Source organism: Eriocheir sinensis, chromosome 46, assembly GCF_024679095.1.
Source record: "Eriocheir sinensis breed Jianghai 21 chromosome 46, ASM2467909v1, whole genome shotgun sequence".
Taxonomy (NCBI): domain Eukaryota; kingdom Metazoa; phylum Arthropoda; class Malacostraca; order Decapoda; family Varunidae; genus Eriocheir; species Eriocheir sinensis.
In genome coordinates, this window is record NC_066554.1 from 5,315,971 (window position 1) to 5,336,808 (window position 20,838).

A 20,838-nucleotide genomic window follows, 5' to 3' on the forward strand; every position below is an offset into this window, starting at 1 on the left:
AAGAAGGGTGAATAAGCAAGCATACGATAAGAGAACAGATGCATGGAGAGCAAGAACAATAATAAAAGAGAGGAAGTAAGAGAGGAAAGCGATGCTGCGCTGAACATCACAAAACAGATGGATAAATATTGAGATAAATAAAAACAAAAGATGAACGCTAAGGCTAAATAACAGATAAATAAACAAACGACAAGAGAACAGGTCAGAAGCAGTAACAATAACATAAACAGAGAAAATAAGAAGGTGGAACAATGCTATCTTACACCAAGCCGAACACACGACACATATATACACCCAACACGTGTAATAAGAGGCTTAACACGCACGACACACCAAGTCAAAAAAATGATATAAAAAGCAAGCAAACGCACTGATAATATTACACAGACATAAGAAATAGAAAGACTCAGCCATCCACCATCCAGGCAAAAGACAGACTGGGACAAATAAACGACGTTGCTCGGGGAAGTATTAAAACAAAAAAGAGTAATGCCGTGAGAGAAAGATACCAAGATAAATAAAAGATAACTAGGTGTGTGTAATAATATCGCAAGCAATGACGTACCCAAAGTTTCTGGCGATGTTAGTATAATGTGATATATTTGTTCGCCCTCCCGGAGACACAAACCAAAGCCATGTCGGCGGAGTTTCTATTTTTCCCTTCCCAGAGGAGGAGAAGAACGAGGAATAGGAGGAGGAGGAGGAGGAGGAGGAGGAGGAAATGGTGAGGAAAACGAGAAAAAGAATACAGGCAATCATGTGCTCAACAGAGAGAGAGAGAGAGAGAGAGAGAGAGAGAGAGAGAGAGAGAGAGAGAGAGAGAGAGAGAGAGAGAGAGAGAGAGAGAGAGAGAGAGAGAGAGAGAGAGAGAGAGAGAGAGAGAGACCACACACACACACACACACACACACACACACACACACACACTAATAATGATGGAATAAGAGAAAGAGAAAAGCAGAACGAGAAAAATTAGAGGAGGAGGAGAAAGAGGAGGAGAAGGCGGAGGAGGAGGAGAAAGAGGTGAAGGAGGTAAAGTTAAGAAGAAGAGGAGAAGGTAAAAAAAAAAAAAGGAGGAAGAGGAGGAGGAAAAGAAAGACGAATACGGGAAAAAATGAAAACCATAATTAACTCGATAAAGCAAATTCTTTTCGCCGGCTTCTTAGATCCCACTTATGCCGCCGTGAATAGAATCGGCGGGAAATATGATAAAATCCCGAGCATAATAGAGTGAAGAGAGGGAGGGAGCGAGGCAGCGGTGAGTGAGTAAGTGATTTCTCATTCTTGGCCGAACTGAGCGAGAGATGGGAAATATTCATGAGCAAGTGACCTGGATTTATGAGAGAATTCCTACAGGGAGGGAAGGATGAAGAAGAGGAGAAGGAGGAGGAGGAGGAGAGAAGGATAAAGAAGGATAAAGGGGAAGGGAAAGAAGGCTGGCAACGGATATGTGGTTGATAAAAAAAGGGCGTTGCAAAAGGAAAGGGATTTTTTTTTGTGTCTGAATGTGTGTGTATGTGAGGGACACCGAGAATGATAAGCCTAATATGACACACACACACACACACACACACACACACACAGACAAGGCTAACTGACATGGTTGCAAGATAGTGGTTTTCAACTTCTACTACTACTGATACTACTACTACTACTACTACTACTACTATCAAAAACCTCTCACACCACTGCACTCTCACACCATTATCAACACTACATTACGAAACACAGAAAACGAGAGAGAGGGCTGTTTAGAACGCAAAAAAAGACTTAAAGAGCGGAGACTATAAAAAATCTTGGAGGGCGAGGAAAAAACAAGGGGAGGGGCTAGAAGGAGAGTGAAGAATAGTGTTCCTCTTTATTCTCCTTCCTCCTTGGTCGTAATGAAGCCCTATTTACATGATCTTTCCAGGAAGGCTCTTAATGTGGTGTTGATTAGCGTCTGGCTGATGGTGATGGGCGGTGGTGACAGTTATGGTGATGATGGTGGTGGTGGTGGTGGTGGTGATGATGATGGTGGCGAAGATAGTAATGATGATGGTGATGATGATGGTGATAATAATGGTGGTAATGGTAATAGCGAGTGATGGAGGTGGTCATAGTTGTAATAATGAGTTATGATGTTAGTTATGATGATAATGATGATGATGATGATGATGATAACGATAATAGTAGAGACAAAAAAGATACAAACGGGATGTACGTAAAAAAATAGCAATACGAATAAGGCAATGTGTTAAGAGGAAAATTCTCTCTCTCTCTCTCTCTCTAACTTTGATGGGTTCGCAGCGGTCACGTGCCATTTATGAATTATGCAAACCGTGGAAAAACTGGTCACGGGGAAAATGGTGAGCAAGAGAGAGAGAGAGAGAGAGAGAGAGAGAGAGAGAGAGAGAGAGAGAGAGAGAGAGAGAGGTATTGATCACATTAACAAGTTTTCTTCAAGAGCTCCTCCACTATTGTCCACGTCTACATGAGAAGAGGAGGAGGAGGAGGAGGAGGAGAACGAAGACAATGAGGATGAGAAGCAGAAGGCAAAAAATTTATATGCAGGAAGGGAAGGAGGAAAAAATATATATTAACAGGAGGAGGAAGAGGAGGAGGTGGAGAAAACACACACACACACACACACACACTTGCCCCCCCCCACACACACACAAAGAACGTAAAACAAATATACCAGAAATTGAGGACAAACGTAGCTATTTATACTGGAAGGGAGACTCATGAAGAAAGACAAACGCTATAAAAAAATTAAAGACAAACATTGCACAGAGAAAACAAACCAAAACAGACACAAAAGGCCAATAAAAAGGAAGCCGCAAAAGACGAAGAGGAAGGAAGAGGAGGGGAGGAAGGCAGGAGGAGGAGGAGGAAGAGGAAGACGAGGTGTTTATGGGTAAAGGAAGAGACATGGAAATTGCAAGATATATGGCGTGTGAGGGGACGGAAGGGAAGGGAAGGGAAGGAAAGGGAAGAGATTGCAGAATACAGGGGAGGCTGCAGCGAGGGAGGAGAAAGAGGAGGAGAAGAGAGACGAAGAGAACGAGAGGAGGTTCTTCTTCTTCTTCTTCTTCTTTTCTTCGTCTGTCTCTTCTTCAGGGGAGGAGGGGAAATTATAGAAGATGAAAAAGAAGTAATACTGTAGTGGAAGAAAGCTGGTGACAATAAAGCAAATGAGGAACAGAATAAAGCTGAAAAAAAGGGAAAAATTAAAACGAATAAAAATGCAAGAAAATGGAATAATAAGTAAAAAAGAAGCAAAGAAAATAAAGCATTACCAAAATAGAAAAATTGAAAAAAGAGGAAGAATGAAGTAGGTGAGAGAAAAGAAATAATATGTAAAAGTATGATGATAAGGAGAATGAGAGATTGTCATGTGTCTGAGAGAGAGAGAGAGAGAGAGAGAGAGAGAGAGAGAGAGAGAGAGAGAGAGAGAGAGAGAGAGAGAGAGAGAGAGAGAGAGAGAGAGAGAGAACAATGAAGGGTGAGGGCGCAGAAGGGAACAAAAGGAGTGCCAGCTCGTCACTTCCCGACGCGCCACCTCACTCACCCCAGTTCGAATCTCCCTCTCAGCAGTTTACTCTAACACTCGTCAAAAATAGTTTCCTTTGACTTATGTAACTCTACGATTTATTTTTTTGTCTTTTTCTATTTATCTTCATATTTCTTCCATTTTTCCCTCATTCTCTTTTTTTCCCGCTTCTTATTTTTCATTTTATTCTGCTTCTCCTTTCTTCCTTACGTTGTCGTTTTGTTAATCCTTCGCCTTCCTTGTTCTCCTCTCCTCCTGTTGTTCTTCCCTTTGTTTCTGTTTTTCCTTACTTCTTCTTTCTTCTTTTTCTTCCTTTCCTTCATCTTCCTCTTTATCTTCTTCGATTTTCTTCTACTTTTCCATCTTCATTTCAATTTTGTATTATGGTTAGGATTCATATGCATTGACAATAACGACAGTAACAACAACAACAACAACTACTACTACTACTACTACTACCACCACCACCACCTCTACCACCACCACGACAACCCACACACACACAGAGTAGGTCAGTCAGTCAGTCAGTCAGTCAGCCATCGCACTCATCAACATTCTTCACTTCTACGACCGGTTATTGACGTGTAAAACTGGGTGACGAGTCTGCCGCAGTGACAACAAATACGACGGTTTTAACTTTGGGCATCGGTCGGATTTTCATAGGCCGAAGTTACGTTATTTGTTGGGAAAGTCGCGTAGTTTGTGTGCCACTTTCATTTGGCTATGGGACTGGATACTGTTGTTGTTAGTTGGAGGAGGAGGAGGAGGAGGAGGAGGAAAGGGACGAGGTGGAGGAGGAGGAGGAAGAGGAGGTGCAGCAGTAGGAGTGAAGAATGAAACAGAGCAAATGAAACCACAATAGAAATTACAACCACCAACACCACTTGAACAACAAATATAACAACAACAACAACAACAACACTCACAAGAGGCCATAATAAAAAAAACGCTAAAAAGAAAAGGAAAAGCAGAAGGAAGAAAGAAAATGAGGGAAGAGGAAAAAGACGAAGAAGAAAAAAAGCAGAGCAAGAACAAAAAGATTAAGAAAAAAGAAGAAAAAAGTAACGTAAAAGAAAATCAGTGAAAAAAAATAAACGGCAGAGCACGACGATCCAAAATCAAAGAGGCACACGAAGAAGAAAAGAGACGAAGAAGAAGAGGAGGAGGCAGAAGAAGATCCAATCGCTGGGTTGACATCACAATATAAGCCACGCGCGGGAAACACAATCAGCGGCGAGGCAGTGATTCGATCGCGGTAATTTGGCAATCAGCACAGGTAACAAGCTTATCCCGCGGTGCTCCAGGTGTGTCGGGGAGGCGGAGGCGGAGAAGAGGCGACCGAGTAGAAGTAACGAAAAAAAAGTAAAGAAAAAATGAAGGTGTCACGTAGGAATGTATGACAAGGAAAGTGTTAACGGAAAAAAAAAGAGGAGAAACGGTGGGCGAGAAGTGACTGAGGGAAAGTAACGAAAATTAAAAGTAAAGAAAAAAAACAAGGTGTCACGTGGAAATGTATGAGTAAAGTGGAACGGAGACGGAACAAAAAAAACACTTATGGAAGAAACGATTAGGAAGGAGGGAGAGAGGGAGGGAGAGATCAACTTAAGGGTCCAATCAGCTGGCCTAGATTCATGTACACACACACACACACACACACACACACACACACACACACACACGTATATTAGTCTAATTTGCATAGATATTATCATTCGGAAACATCACATAAATCGGAGTGTCTGCTCGGCTGCTACACATACACACACACACACACACACACACACACACACACACACACACACACACACACACACACACACACACACACACGCACACAATATAAAAATCAATTGTCTGAGTGAGGAGATACTTCGTGGAACAACAATACCCGTGAGAGAGAGAGAGAGAGAGAGAGAGAGAGAGAGAGAGAGAGAGAGAGAGAGAGAGAGAGAGAGAGAGAGAGAGAGAGAGAGAGAGAGAGAGAGAGAGAGAGAGAGAGAGAGAGAGAGAGAGAAAGTCCATCAGTGGGTTTTGTCATCCGTAAGTGGAGTAACGCAGACGCTAATATTTGACCCATTAGGCTTGGCAGATTAATAGGCCTAGTTCCCATTACGACTGAGGGCTTGATGGGAAGAAGGATGAAGAGAAGGAAGAATTAAGGAGGCAGAAGAGGAAAGGAGAATGAGAGGGTTAAGGAGGAGGGAGGAGAAGGAAGCGGAAAGGGGACATTAAAGGATATGGAAGAGAGGGGAGGAGGAAGAGGAGCAAAGGAGACAGTTAAGGATGAGGAGGAAGAGGAAAGGAAGAAGTGAAGGATGAGGAGGAAAAAGGAAGAGGAAAAGAAGAGAAAGAAGTGAATGAGGAGGAGGAGAAAGGAGGAGGAAGAGGAGGAAAGAAGATGAATGATGAGAGAGGAGAAGAAAGAGGGAAGGAAGCAATGAAGGATGAAGAGGAGGAAGAGAGAAGGACGAAAAGGATAGGAGGTAGCAGTGAAGGATAAAGAGGGAAGACATGAGAGGACAAGGAAGAAAAGGAAAGGGTAAAATAGAAGGATGAAAACGAAGAACATTATGATGGAAAGAATAATGAGGAAGAGGAGAGAGAAGGAGGAGGAAGAATAGGAGAGGAGGGAGTGAAAGATGAGAAGAAAGAACATGAACATTGTGAGGAGGAGGAGGATAAGGAAAGAGAGGAGATATTAGAGGTTTTGGAGGAAGAGAAGGAAAGAATGGCAGGGAAGGATGTGTGGAAAGAATATTAGGAAGAAGAGAAGGAAGAAGAGGGGGGAGGAAAAGCAGGAGAAGAAATAGGAAAAACGACAGAGCGATGCATGGAAAGAACGACATTAGAAGTAGAAGAAAGAGGAGGAAGATGAAGAGGAGGAGTAGGAGCAGCAAGAGAATTATGAAAAAGAGGAGCAGAAGGAGGAGGAAGAGGAGGAGGAAGAGGCAACAATGGCGATGAATAAATTATGTAGAATTGAACCTGTGCACTTCATACTCCATTTATCTCGGGAATAGAGTGAACGTCTGTGTGGATTATTTGTATTGCGTTGGTACGAGGCTGTTTGTTGATGCTCTGAGTGTGTTTCGCATCTTTTGTGTTGCTCTGTGTGTTAAGTTTCGTCCTATTCTGAGTCTTATTATTCATTCCCTTTAAAATGTCTCTTTCTCTTTATGTAACTCTATTCCGTTGTTACCGTCTTATTTTGTGTTGTTCTGTGTTAAGATTTTCTCTATTTTGATTCTCTCGTTCCATTAGATATGTCTCGTTCTGTCTCTTTATTCTGCGGTTACCATTAAAGTCTTGTCTCGAGTCTCTAACCTAACGAACACAACAGACACCAAGTTTCAATAAGAAGGAAACTGCACATTTTCAATCATTATATAAATTCATCATAAAATACATCAGCAACAAAATAAAAACTAGTAGAGAAAATATATAAACACAAGTCTAAGAAGATATAAAACGTAGCCTGAAAAGATACACAAACAAATGTGGCGTGAATAAACCAGAAAAGAGAAAAACGCTATCACCACCACCACCACCGCGACCACTTCCTCCATACCCTTTCCCCTCTTCCCGGAAACTCCGCATCATTAGTATTTCTCGGAGCAGCAATCTGGAGGTGTGTAGTACTCCCCTTGCTCCTCGGGGACTCCTCAAAGCTGTTTACGACACACACACACACACACACACACACACACACACACACACACACACACACACACACACACACACACTTGAAGGGGACCGTAATGAGTTACCACACCGAAACACTTAATCCATTGAAACGTTTCACTGGACAACCAACTTCCCTTCCCTTCCCTTCCCTTCTCTTCTCTTCTCTTCTCTCTCTCTTCTTCACACTGTCCTTCCCTTCTTTCCTCTTTTTTTTCCTCTTTTTGCGACACTTCCTCTGCAACGTCTTCCTTTTCATCATCCCTTTTTTATAATCCTCTCTTCTTTGTCCTCTCTCGTCAGTCCTTGGTTCTCTCTCTCACTCTTACTCTCTCTCACACTTTCTCTCGCTCCACCGCCTCAACAACTCCTATATTCGTTGCCACCGGTGTTTTCTCCTCTTCGGCGAACCGGAGGCGACCAGAAGCACGGGACTCACGAGGGAATCCGAGGAGAGGAGCAAAAAAGTGAAGCATATCTGAGGCGGATCCTAAACCTTCCGGGAGACTGAAAGACAGACCGACAACAAGTGGATAGGAAGGCAAAGAAAGGAGGAGAAGCAGGAGGAGGAGGAGGAGGAGGAGAGAGAGAGAGAGAGAGAGAATAGAGAGAGAGAGAGAGAGAGAGAGAGAGAGAGAGAGAGAGAGAGAGAGAGAGAGAGAGAGAGAGAGAGAGAGAGAGAGAGAGAGAGAGAGAGAGAGAGAGAGAGAGAGAGAGAGAGAGAGAGAGAGAGAGAGAGAGAGAGAGAGAGAGAGAGAGAGAGAGAGAGAGAGATAGGCGAAGGAGAAAGATTAGAAGAATAAAAATAGGTGGAACAGGAGAGAAAGATGAGGAGGACCTACGACGAAATGGAAGAGGAAAAAGAAGACACGGAAAAGGAAAGAAAGGAAAAGGAAATAATAAATGTTATGGAGGAAGAGGAGGGAGGACATGGAAAGGAAGAGGAGGAGGAGGAAAATAAAGAAGGAAAAGACAAGGAAGAAGAGGAAGAGAAAAAACAAACAAATGATTAGTATTTAGAAGGACATGAAGAAGGAAGGAACAGGCAGAGGAGTAAATGGAAGAGCATGGGCAAATTGAGGAGGAAAAGGAGGAGCAGGAACAGGAGTAAATGGAGGAGGAGGAGGAGGAGGAGGATAATTTAGTAGTAGTAGTGGTAGTAGTAGTAGTAGTAGTAGTAGTAGTAGTAGTTGCTGTAAGATAGTTAGTGTGTTTTGTTGTAAGAAATAGAAAACGAAGGAGAAAATATGATAATTATGATGATGAAGAGAAGTAAATGGAAGAGGATGAGCAAATTGAGGAGGAGAAGGAGGAGCAGGAACAGGAGTAAATGGAGGAGGAGGAGGAGGAGGAGGAGGAGGAGGAGGATAGCTTTGTATTTCCGCGAAGCAGGGATGGAGTGCACGGCGAAGCTCGTTTGCGTAATGTTATATTCATCTTTTCCAATCCATTGCTTGAAGACCCGCCTCGAAGCAGCCCAGTCCAATCGCCTCCTTGGATGCAACTAACCTCCTCTCCTCCTTCCTACCTTCCTTCCTTCCCTCTTTCTTATTTCCTACTCTCCTTCCTCCCGGTCTTTATTTTCCTTTCTCTCTTTATCCGTCCTTCCTTCCCTCACCCTGTTGTTTTATATGTCTTTCCCTCTCTTTCTCTCCTTCCTTCCTTCCTTCCTTCCATTCTTCTTTATATTCCTCTTTCCCTTTCTCCCTTCTTCCTTCCTTCCTTCCACCTGCTCTGCTTGATTTTCGAGGAAGACGAACTTCGTTCGTCTTCCTCTTCATTATTACCCTCTCTCTTCCTCCTTCCTTCCTTCCTTCCTTTCCTTCTTATCTAACTTCCTTCCGTCCTCACGTTTTTATTTCCTATTTTCCTTCTCTCTTTCCTTCCTTCCTTTCTTTCTTCCGTTCTAAATTTCCTTCTCTTATTATATTCCCTCCTGCCTTTCTTCTGTTCTTTATTCCTTACTCTCATTCCCTCCTTTTATCAATCCTTTTCCTCGTCTTCTTTGTTATCATCTCTCCATTCTTTCTTCTCTCCTCCTGTTCTTCTTTACTATATCCCTCTTTGCTTCCTTCCTTCCTCCCATTCTCTCTCTCTCTCTCTCTTCTTTACTTCCTCTCGTTCTGTTTTATGTCTTACTCTTCCTTCCCCTTCCTTTCTTGGTCCTTCCTTTCTCCTATTCTTCGTTATGTGTCTCTCCCCGTCCTCTCTTCCCTCCTTCCTCTCTCTCGTTTTTCTTTATTGTTCTCTCTCCCGCTTCCCACCTTCCTTCTTTTCTTCCTTGCTTTCGTTTTTTTTCATTTCCTTATCTGTCTCTCCCTCCTCCCTTCATTTCTCCACTTCTTCTTTATTTCCTACTTTCCTACCTCCAACCTTTCTTTCCTTCGATTCTTCTTTCCTTTCATATTTCCTTTTCTCCGGTTTTTCTTGTTTTCCTCCTCACTCTTTCCCTCCTTCCTACGATCTTTCTTTCCTTCCTTCTCAAAATCTCTTTCCCTCAGCCTTCCAAAGTTGCCACAAATCCCTCTCTTTCCTCCTTCTTTTCTTCCTTTATTCTTTCCTCCCTCTATTTCTCATCCTCGTACATCTGCATCGCCACTCATCTTCTTCCTCCTCCCTCATTTTTCATCCTTATTTCCCTTCTTTCTTCCCTCTCATCCTTTCTTTCTTCGTTTTTTTCTCCTTCCCTCCTTCATTTTTCCTCCTTACCAATTGCACCATAGAGCTCTCCCATATTTCCTCCCTTCCCTCATTTATTCCTTCTTCCTCCATCTCTCATTTCCGTACACTTTCTTAATCTCACTTTTCTTCTAACCGTATTTATTGTCATTAATTATTTCACATCTTCCTTCCTCCCTTCCCTCCCTCCTTTCTTCCTTCTTTTCGTTCTTCCCTCCTCCTTTTCTCCTCCTTCCCATCTCTTCCCCTTTCAATTCTCAAAGTTTCTTCTTCCGCTAATCCTCTTACTTCCTCACTCCCTCCGTTGTCTCTTCTTCCCTTCCTTTATTTCTTTCCCCTCTTCCTCCGCTTCTCCTTCCGACAGTCTTTCTTTTACTTATTTTTCCTTTATTTGCTTAGCTTTTTTCCTCCTCCTTCTCCTCCTTCTCACTGTCTTTGTCCTTGTCCTTACTATTCTGTTCATCGCTATTATTCTATTTATCATCTTCATCCTTCTTCGTCCACTTCCTCTTTCTCTTCCTCCTCATGAAATCCCTTCCATTCTTGTTCATCATTGTTCTCATTCTCTCTCTGTGTCTTTGTCCTCATCCTCTATATAGACATCACTTTCCTTCTATTTATCATCCTCTTTCTCCTTTCCCTGCTTATATAATCCCTTCTCTTCCTCGTCCTCCTCCTCCTCCTCCTCCTGAGATTCATTAGCGGTGTGAGAAGAGACGACACCTCCTCGGATAACCTAAACCTCCTTTCTCCGTCTCCCGAAAAGCGCCAAAAAAAAAAAAACAGATGAGGAGCTACGGGACACGATTCAATCTCATTTAAAAGGTTTCAACCCTCGAGGGAGAGAAAGAAAGACCACTTGAAATCTCGAGGACAGGGAAGTCAGATCGTGTTGGAAGCTGAGGTGAGGGAGGGCGGGGGAGTCAGGTAGGAAAGGGGGGTAAAGAAGGCTCAGTCAGGGAGGGAAGGGGAGTAGGGAGACAGATAGGAAGGAAGGCAAAGGGACAGAGAGAGAGGAGAGGAGAGAGAGAGAGAGAGAGAGAGAGAGAGAGAGAGAGAGAGAGAGAGAGAGAGAGAGAGAGAGAGAGAGAGAGAGAGAGAGAGAGAGAGAGAGAGAGAGAGAGAGAGAGAGAGAGAGAGAGAGAGAGAGAGAAATATATACAGACATACAGAGATAGATATACAGGTAGAAAGCTACATAGACAAACAGAGAGGCACAATATAACTAGACAGAGAAAGATAGGCAGACAGATAGTGTGTGAGGAGGAGAAGGAGAGATGGAGATGGAGAGAGGAGGGAAACAGGATCCGTGGAGAGATGGAGACATTTGTAGGGGCGGGAAAGGGAAGGGAGAGACGTGGCTACATCCATCTCCATCTGTTATTATCTCCCATTTCCATAATAGATTCACACGTAAGGCAGCACGGGAATAGGGGGAGGGTCCTATGTGTGTGTGTGTGTGTGTGTGTGTGTGTGTGTGTGTGTGTGTGTGTGTGTGTGTGTGGAGGGGGGAAATGGAGTGTAAAAAAAGAAGGAAGATGAAAGGAACGGAGAGAGAGAGAGAGAGAGAGAGAGAGAGAGAGAGAGAGAGAGAGAGAGAGAGAGAGAGAGAGAGGGAATACAGGAGGAAAGAGGAATGGAAAGGAAGATAGATCAATATGGGAGACAGGAAGAAAAGAGGAAAGGGAAGAAAGATAAGAGTGTGTGTGTGTGTGTGTGTGTGTGTGTGTGTGTGTGTGTGTGTGTGTGTGTGTGTGTGTGTGTGTGTGTGTGTGTGTGTGTGTGTGTGTACCTTCCCCTCGTTATTCATTCCCTCTTGCGCCTCTTTCTTTTCCCTTTCCTTCTATTTATTCCTTTGTTCTTTTTCTCTCTCTTTTCTTTCTTCCTTTCTTTATTCCTCCCCATCCTCTCTTTGCCCTTCCTTGCACGCTTTTTCCTCTCTCTTTTTTCAAAATTTATGTTTTTTCTGTAACTCTTTTTCTCCATTTTCTCACCACTTTCTTTCTCTCTTTCCTTTATATTTCTCTCTCTCTCTCTCTCTCTCTCTCTCAAAACCAACGATAACTTCTCCCCCTCGTCTTCAATAATTTCTTAGCTCTTCTTCTCTTTCCCTTCCCTTCTTCTCTCCGTCTTTTCTCTCCCTCCATTCTCCTCTCTCTCTACCTGTAATCCCAGAGCATCCTTTCACTCCTTCTTCCTTTCCCTTGTCGGCCCAATAGGTAAGGGGAAGGTATGGGAAGAGAAGGGAAGGTAAAGTAAGGGGAAGGAAAGGTAAGGGAAAGTAAGGTAAGAAGAAGGAAAGGTAAGGTAAGGCAGTGCCGCTAAGGAAGAGGTATGAGAAGACGAGAAGGAGAAGGAAGAAGGGGAGGAAGAGGAGAGGCCGCGTCTGAGCAGGTGGTGGCGAAGGAGGAAGAGATGAGAAAGGTATAGAGGAAAGATGAGGAGGAGGAGGAGGAGGAGGAGGAGGAGGTGGAAGAGTGAGAAGTGAAGCGCAAATCGAAGAGATGAGAGAAGGGTGAGGGAGGGAGGAGGAGAAGGAGGGAGAGGATGAGAGGATGGAGAGAGTGAGGGGCAAGGAGGAGGAGTGGTGGGAGGGAAAGGCAAAGAGGACGAGGAGGAATATGGAAAGTTTATGACGAGTCAGCAAATATCGGAAAGTAAAACTGATAAGAAAGAGGAAAAAAATACCGTACTAAAAAAGGCTGAAAAATGGAGGAGGTGTGAGAAGGAAACAACGGATAAGTAAACTGCGCTGCGATGAACACGTTGAAAGAAAAACAATATATATCAGAGAAAAACACCGCACAAGATACAGGGAAAAAATTGTAAGCGAAACGATGAAAACAAACAAAAAAAAAAACTACAAAGAAAGAGAATCGCAGCTGGACAAAAATAAAAAAATAAAAACATGAACGTAACTATGGAGGAGAAAAAAGATTAAATATGAAAAAAAAGTAGAAAAAATACCAGGAAATGAAAGTATTGTAAAATAACTACAATAAGTGATAGTTGAAGAAAAGGAAAACTATAGCAAATGAAAAAGAAATCACTCCCAAAGAAGATGATAGACAAAACAAACGAGGAAAAGAAGAAAAGAAAAGCAAATATATGGAGGAGAAAAAACAGAAAAATGAAGCAAGCATAGAAAAAAAATACAAGTAATGATCTTAAAAAATTTTCCTCTTACCCACCAAGAGGAACATGCTAAGAGTAAAGTCACACTCTTCTCTCCTCTTCCTCCCTTCTGGTTCTCCTCTTGGTTCTTCTCTCCTTGCCACTCTTGTCTTTCATGTCTTGCTTTCTCGTTATTTTTCCTCTCATCATTTCATCCATCATTACGTATTTCGCCTCTTCACACTTTGTCCTGTTTTGATCCTTTGTTCTCGTCTTCCTCTTTTGTCTTCCTCTTCCCTCGTCCTCCTCTTCTCCATTCCCTCATCTCCTTCTTTATTCTGCTTCTTCTTTTTAACTCCTCGTCTCCTGTCACCTCTTTCTTTTGATATTCCCCTTTTTTGGTTTTCATTTATACTTCTTAATCTTTTCTCTTCTTAACTTCCGTCTCTCCTTTCTTAATTTCGCATATCTTTTACTCTTTCTCTGCTTCTTCCTTTCTTAAATTCTCGTCTCCTATCACCTCTTGCTTTCATATTTCCCCTTTTTTTGTTTTCATTTATACTTCTTAATCTTTTCTCTTCTTAACTTCCGTCTCTCCTTTCTTAAATTCGCATATCTTTTACTTTCTCTGCTTCTTCCTTTTTTAAATTCTCGTCTCCTATCACCTCTTGCTTTCATATTTCCCCTTTTTTTGTTTTCATTCATACTTCTAAATTTCTTCTCTTCTTAACTTCCGTCTCTCCTTTCTTAATTTCACATATCTTTTACTCTCTCTCTTCCTCTTCACTCTTTGTCCTGCTCTTCATCTGTTTTCTTCACAGGAGCTGGCTTGTATAGGCCTACCAGATTCTTGCAACCTTCTTATGTTCTTATGTTCTCATGTTATTTTTTTTACTTCATTATCATGCTTCCGTCCCTTGCTGTTCTCTCTCCTCTTAATGTAAAAAAAAAAGAAGGGAGATGAATCGTTTGCGTGGATCAAGGCAAAAACTATACAGACAGATAGATACACAGAAAGATAGAGATATATAGATTAGTATATTGATTGACTAATTCATGGAGGTGATAGATATATAGAGAGGGAGAGAAATACGAAAAAACATTTCCATAACGTCACTAACATATTTCTTTCTTTTATTTCCAGGTTGGTATTTATCTTCAACGTTTAGTGCGGGGAGAGGGAAAGGAAGCACACACCACCTCTCCGTTTTCTTCGCTATAAAACAGACACTTAGGGAAGACTGCAACATCTGAGTAAGTTTTTTGTATTTTTCTCATAATTGTATCTCCACTCTTTTCTTGTATTTCCTCAGCTGCGTGTGTGAGGTGGGGGGGTGAGTGAGTAAGTGATTGTGTGAATGAGTGAGTGAGTGAGGGACGGAGGGGGGAGGATAAGAGGAAGGAAGAGCGCGTGAGATGTAATATGATGTGATGTGCTATATTATGCTGCAAAGTGATGTTCTCTGCTGTGACTGTATGTGTCTTGCTGCGCTATGTTGTCAAGTGATGTTATGTGCTGTGATTTGTTGTGTTATGCTGAGCTATGTTGACGACCCGGTGCTGTGTAGTGCTGTGCCGTGTAGCCGCCGTCGCTGTTAAGTGCCACACGCCTAATTAACAAGGCAAACAAAGGCCGCTGATTCGACGGTCATTTTTTGCAGGTTTATGATCGAAGGTCAACACACGGTAGACTAAAGCGACGAGACGGAAGGCATAAAAAGTAAAGTAGGGAAAAGCTAGAAACATATTGATAATTTGATCAATACATATAAGATAGAGGATGGAGAGCTGAAAGGAAAAAAAGATAGAGATAAACGTCACAAAAAATATATTAATAGGTTGGTGATCAGATACACACAAAAAGTAGAGGATGAAAATATGAGAGGAAAATATACATAGGCAATTAGTAAAAGAAATTTGAGATATAAAAAAGCACTTCCGTATATATCTTTAGAAGTTAACGACCAACTTCACACATAAGGTAATTGTGTTATAAAAAAAGCATTACTATTTCTGTATCTCTAGAGGGTAATGACACACACACGATGTAAACAAGACAGGAAAAAGTGGAAGAAAAAAAACATTAAAAGAAAACGCGAAAAAACATAAGCACGTGTATCCTAATCACCATCAATGTATTTTTCCACGGCTAATGAGCAGATGCCGACCCGATGTAGGCAAAAAAGGTAAAGACTAATTGCAGAGAGAGAAAAATTGTGATCTATGTAATCATTAGTCAATATTTTTTCCCCTTGCTGACGTTCAAATACCAACACAAGATTGACAGAAAGAGAAGGAAAAAAGGAAAAAATACAGACATAAGATAGAATAGAAGGAAAAGATAGAATAAAAGGAATAAAAGGAAAAGATACAAAAGAAGGAAAACTGGATAAAAACGATAACAGTGAAAGGAAAACATTGAATAGAAGGAAAAAAAAGGAAAAAATACACACAAGATAGAATAGAAGAAAAAAGATAGAATAAAAGGAATAGAAGGAAAAAAAATAATAATGAAAACAGGATAAAAAAGATAAAAGTGAAAGGAAAAATTAAATAGAAGGAAAATAATGAAAAAAAATACAGACACAAGATTGAAAAATAGAAGTGAAAAAATCATGTTCTAACCAATCACTTCCTCGTTATTTTTGTTATATATTAATGATCAAATATTTATCCCCACAGAAGACAGAAAAATCGTGGTTCATATAATCATTACCATCAATACTTTTCACTCGCTAACGACCAAATGCTGACACAAGATCGACATAAATAAAAGGGAAAAAAATGTATTCTAAGATATTTTAATGATCAAGTATTTACCCCCACAGGAGATGGAGAAAGCGATAACAATATATAAAACAAATTAGTGTCAGACGAGATTAGCAGAATGAAAATAATGCAGGTTAATGACCCAATATCCGCACGCAGGTTAGAGAAAATGAGAAGAGAGAAAAATCAGAATCAATGTTGGGTCAAATTACCAAAATAGAAAACTGTAGATTAATGGTCCGATACCGACACGAGGTAAAATTAATAGGAAAATGCCATTAAACAAAAAAATAAAAATAAAAACGTGCTGGCAAAACCCCCTAAAATACAGGTTAATGATTAAATTTCATTAAAAAATCTAAACCAGTAAAATCCATTAAAAAATCAAAACCAGTAAAATCCATTAAAAAATTCAAAACCAGTAAAATACATTAAAAAATCAAAACCAGTAAAATCCATTAAAAAATCAAAACCAGTAAAATCCATAAAAAAATCAAAACCAGTAAAATCCATTAAAAAATCAAAACCAGTAAAATCCATTAAAAATCTAAACAAGTAAAATCCATAAAAAAATCATAACCAGTAAAATCCATTAAAAAATCAAAACCAGTAAAATCCATTAAAAATCAAAACCAATAAAATCCATTAAAAAATCATAACCAGTAAAATCCATTAAAAAATCATAACCAGTAAAATCCATTAAAAAATCAAAACCAATAAAATCCATTAAAAAATCATAACCAGTAAAATCCATTAAAAAATCATAACCAGTAAAATCCATTAAAAAATCATAACCAGTAAAATCCATTAAAAAATCATAACCAGTAAAATCCATTAAAAAATCATAACCAGTAAAATCCATTAAAAAATCAAAACCGTCACTAACAAATCACCCCCATAAAGGTTTTGACGCACGGTTCCCCTCACGCCAACACACCCGCGTCCACATCCGGCCTTCATTACCTGACCGGCCGGACGGATGGGTGGATGGCGAGGGCGACACCATTTACATCTTTCACACGACAGTACAAGTATTTTTTTTTTTTATATATGTATTTTTCAATTATTTTTCTCTTTTTCTCTCTCTTCGATGAATATTTGAAGTGACGCATAATTAGTTTTGATCTTTTTTCAATTTCATTTTTATCTATTTCTTTTTTTTCAGCTATTTCATCTATTTCTATCTATTATCTTATATATTTCTTTTTTTATCTATTTTTCTCTATTTTCCTATCTATTTCTCGAAGTTTTAAAATTTTTTCCTATTTTTGGGAATTAATTCTGACGTTTTTTTACGTATTTATATTTCTTCCAATTTTTTCCCCCTCCGTTCTGCCCTCTATGAATATTTGAAGTGACTGGAATTATTAGTTTGCTTGTTTTTTGCGGTATTTTTTTATAGTTTTGTTGGTGTGTGTGTGTGTGTGTGTGTGTGTGTGTGTGTGTGTGTGTGTGTGTGTGTGTGTGTGTGTGTGCGCTAACTTTGCTTTTGTTATTAATTTATTTAGTTATTTTTTTGTTTTTTTATATTTCTCCGTTCTGCTCTCTTATGAATTTTTGAAGTGGCTCCGAATTAGTTTTCTGCATTTTTTGGTGTGCGTGTGAGTGTGCATGCATGTGTGTGTGTGTGTGTGTGTGTGTGTGTGTGTGTGTGTGTGTGTGTGTGTGTGTGTGTGTGTAGACTTGGAATCTAATATTTATTCTTTGTGTGGCGTGATAGAATATTTTTAATTCCTTCGTAGTGGCGTTTCAGTTTTGTCTATCTAAGAGTGAGGAATACAACAGCAGCTCCATCATGTATCTTGTTTTTCTTTTACTTTTTTTTTTGCAGCAAGGGAGACAGCTCAAGGGCACAAAACAAAGTGGTAATAAAACAAAACCACCAAAGCGTGTGTATATTCAAGTCTTTGGGGTAACATTACATTCTATTTCTCATTTCTCTTTCTTTCTCTCATATGTCATTCCTTTCATTTCTCTTTCACGTTTCATTTTTCTTCCTCTCATTTATCTCACTATTTATCTGCATTTTCCTGGTTACCTGACATTTATTGATAGTTCTTTGACTGGCTTGGAGTGAACAGATATTCCGAAGTCGATTTGTTCTCAGTTGTTCTCAGTTTTCTTTATCTGAGAGCGAGAAATACACAACAGTTCGGTCACCTGCTTTGTGCGCGTGTGTATTCAAATATTCAACGTAACATTACTTATTCTCTGTTTCTCAATTGTAGTATATATGAATAATGTGAAGCGACATGAGAAGGAGGAGAGAGAGGAGGTGGACGAGGAGGAAAAAGAGGAAAGATTATATGAGGAGAAGGAGGATGAGAGAGAGGAGGAGGAGGAGGAAAAAGAGGAAGGATTACATGAGGAGGAGGAGGAGGAGGTGAAAGAGAGGTGGACGAGGAGGAGGAGGAGGAAAAAGAGGAAGGAATACATGAGGAGGAGGAGGAGGAGGAAAAAGAGGAAGGATTAAAAGAGGAGGAGGAGGAGGAGGAGAAAGAGGAGGAAGATGATGATTAATAGAAGGATAGTGATGTAAATGGATAACGAGGAGGAAAAGATTTGGCTTGATGTGAAAGAACGAAACAAATAAAACTGGTTATGTCTCGCATCAGTAGTGTTTCTTGTTAAATGTATCTAATGCAACACAAGTACCACGTTAATGAAGCCTGTTTAGAATACTACCAATTTTTTCTTATAGTTTTATCTGAATATGTCTCTTATAGCGCGTTCTACATGCAATGCTAGATGTAGAATTATAGCTTTGATTTCGACTTCTATTATTTATTAGTTAGAGAGAGAATTAAAAGAGAAACGTCCACAGAATCAAAGTAAAAAAAAAACGAAAGTCAACAATCACCTTCGTACGTTACAAGTTAGAGAAAAAAGTACACTAATGCAATACAAGATTTCAGAAACTTCCCGATCAGTCTTCAATTAGGCAAAAAGTTAAGCTGTGGTGGAAGGTTGGAGAAGGAATTTAGAGGAAGAGCAGCCTGAGAGAGCAGAGAGAGAGAGAGAGAGAGAGAGAGAGAGAGAGAGAGAGAGAGAGAGAGAGAGAGAGAGAGAGAGAGAGAGTGAGAGAGAGAGGAGAGAGAGAGAGAGAGAGAGAGAGAGAGAGAGAGAGAGAGAGAGAGAGAGAGAGAGAGAGAGAGAGAGAGAGAGAGAGAGAGAGAGAGAGAGAGAGAGAGAGAGAGAGAGAGAGAGAGAGAGAGAGAGAATGAGAGAGAGAGAGAGAGAGAGAGAGAGAGAGAGAGAGAGAGAGAGAGAGAGAGAGAGAGAGAGAGAGAGAGAGAGAGAGAGAGAGAGAGAGAGAGAGAGAGAGAGAGAGAGAGAGAGAGAGAGAGAGAGAGAGAGAGAGAGAGAGAGAGAGAGAGAGAGAGAGAGAGAGAATATTTAGGCAAGAAGTCGAGGGTGATCAGGAAGGGAGGGAGGAAGGAAGGCGCTGAATAATAAATCGAATTTGCATAAGAAACTCCAAAATAATGGCAAGGAGGAGAACGTGATGGCGATAGATAGATAGTAGATAGACGTAGCGGCAGGTAAACAGGTAAGTAGAGAGATAGATAGATAGATAGATAGATAGATAGATAGATAGATAGATAGATAAATAAATAGATAGGATAGATCGAGAGACTGACTGACTGACTGATTGATTTAGATAGATATATAGATAGACTAATAGACAGCTTGATAGATGAAAGGTAAGGAAACACGTGGATAGACAGACAGATCGACAAATTTAAGCTGACAAATGATGAAACAGATAGACAGCTTGACATGTGTTACAAGAGGAAAAAAAATTAACAGATTGGCAGAATTTTAAATAGATAGACAAACATAACGAGCAATGAAATAGTTTTTGACATATTGAAAGACGGAATAGAGAGGACCAAAAAAAAAAAAACCCGGATAAACTAATAATAAACTTTGACAGACAGATCGATTAACAAAGAGACAGGTGTCGGAAGAGGAAAAGAAAGAGGAAATCAGTTTTTTTGTTTTCATATCGACACACAGACAAAGGATGAGAAAACGATGCCGACAGAAAACGAAGACAAATGGTCAGAGGGGGAAAAGATGACTGACAACCCGCTATTCTTTCTCCCCCTTCCCCTTCTCCTTCCCTTCTGCTACCTTCCTTTCTACCCTCCTTCCCTTCTCTTTCCCTTCCCTTCTGCCCCACCTCCATTCTGTTCCTCTTCCTTTCTCCATCCCGCTCCCTGCTTTCCCATTCTCTTCTGTCCCTCTTCCCCTCGAACCCCCTCTTCCCTTCTCCCTCTCTTCCCTTTTCCCTCCCTTCCTTTCTGCCCCCTCCCCTTTTCCCCGCTCCCTCTTGTCCCCCTCCCCCTATCCCTCGAAAAATAACATATACATCAGCAACGAAATTTCCTAGCGAGCGCAACGAAGGGGCAAACAATTTCAAGGGTGATGAGTGTGAGAAAAGAGTGGAAATTCAATTCGGAAAAAGAAGGGAAATTTGAAGGAAGAGGAGAATACGTCGTGTAGTAGGCGCTGAAACATTTGTAACTCATTGGATCCATTACCTAACTCAAATTTTGGGTTGTCTCCCCTGATTGTTTCTCCCCCGCGCACACCTGTACACGTAAATCACCCACTTTCTCACCTGTCCCCCTACTCCATTTCTCTCCATTTTCTTCCTTTTTTTTCTTTTTCTTCCTTCTCCAATGCCACTGTTCCCATTCTTCCATATTTTTATTCACCATTTCTCGTTCTTTTTTTCTCCTACTTTTTCCTATCACCCACTTTCTCATCTGTTCCCTCTACCCCCTTTCTCCCCATTTTCTCCCTTTTTTTCTTCCTTATTCTATTGTCACTGTTCCCATTTTTCTATATTTTCATTCTCCATTCCTCATTCTTTTTTTCTTCTTCTTCGTGTCCCAATTATCTACTTTCTCACCTTTTCCCTGTACTCTCCTCCATTTTCTCCTTTCTTTCTCTTTTCTTCCTTTTCATATTGTCACTCTTCCTATTCTTTCCTATTTTCATTCTCCATTTCTCATTCTTTTTTTTCTTCTACGTTTTCCCATCACCCACTG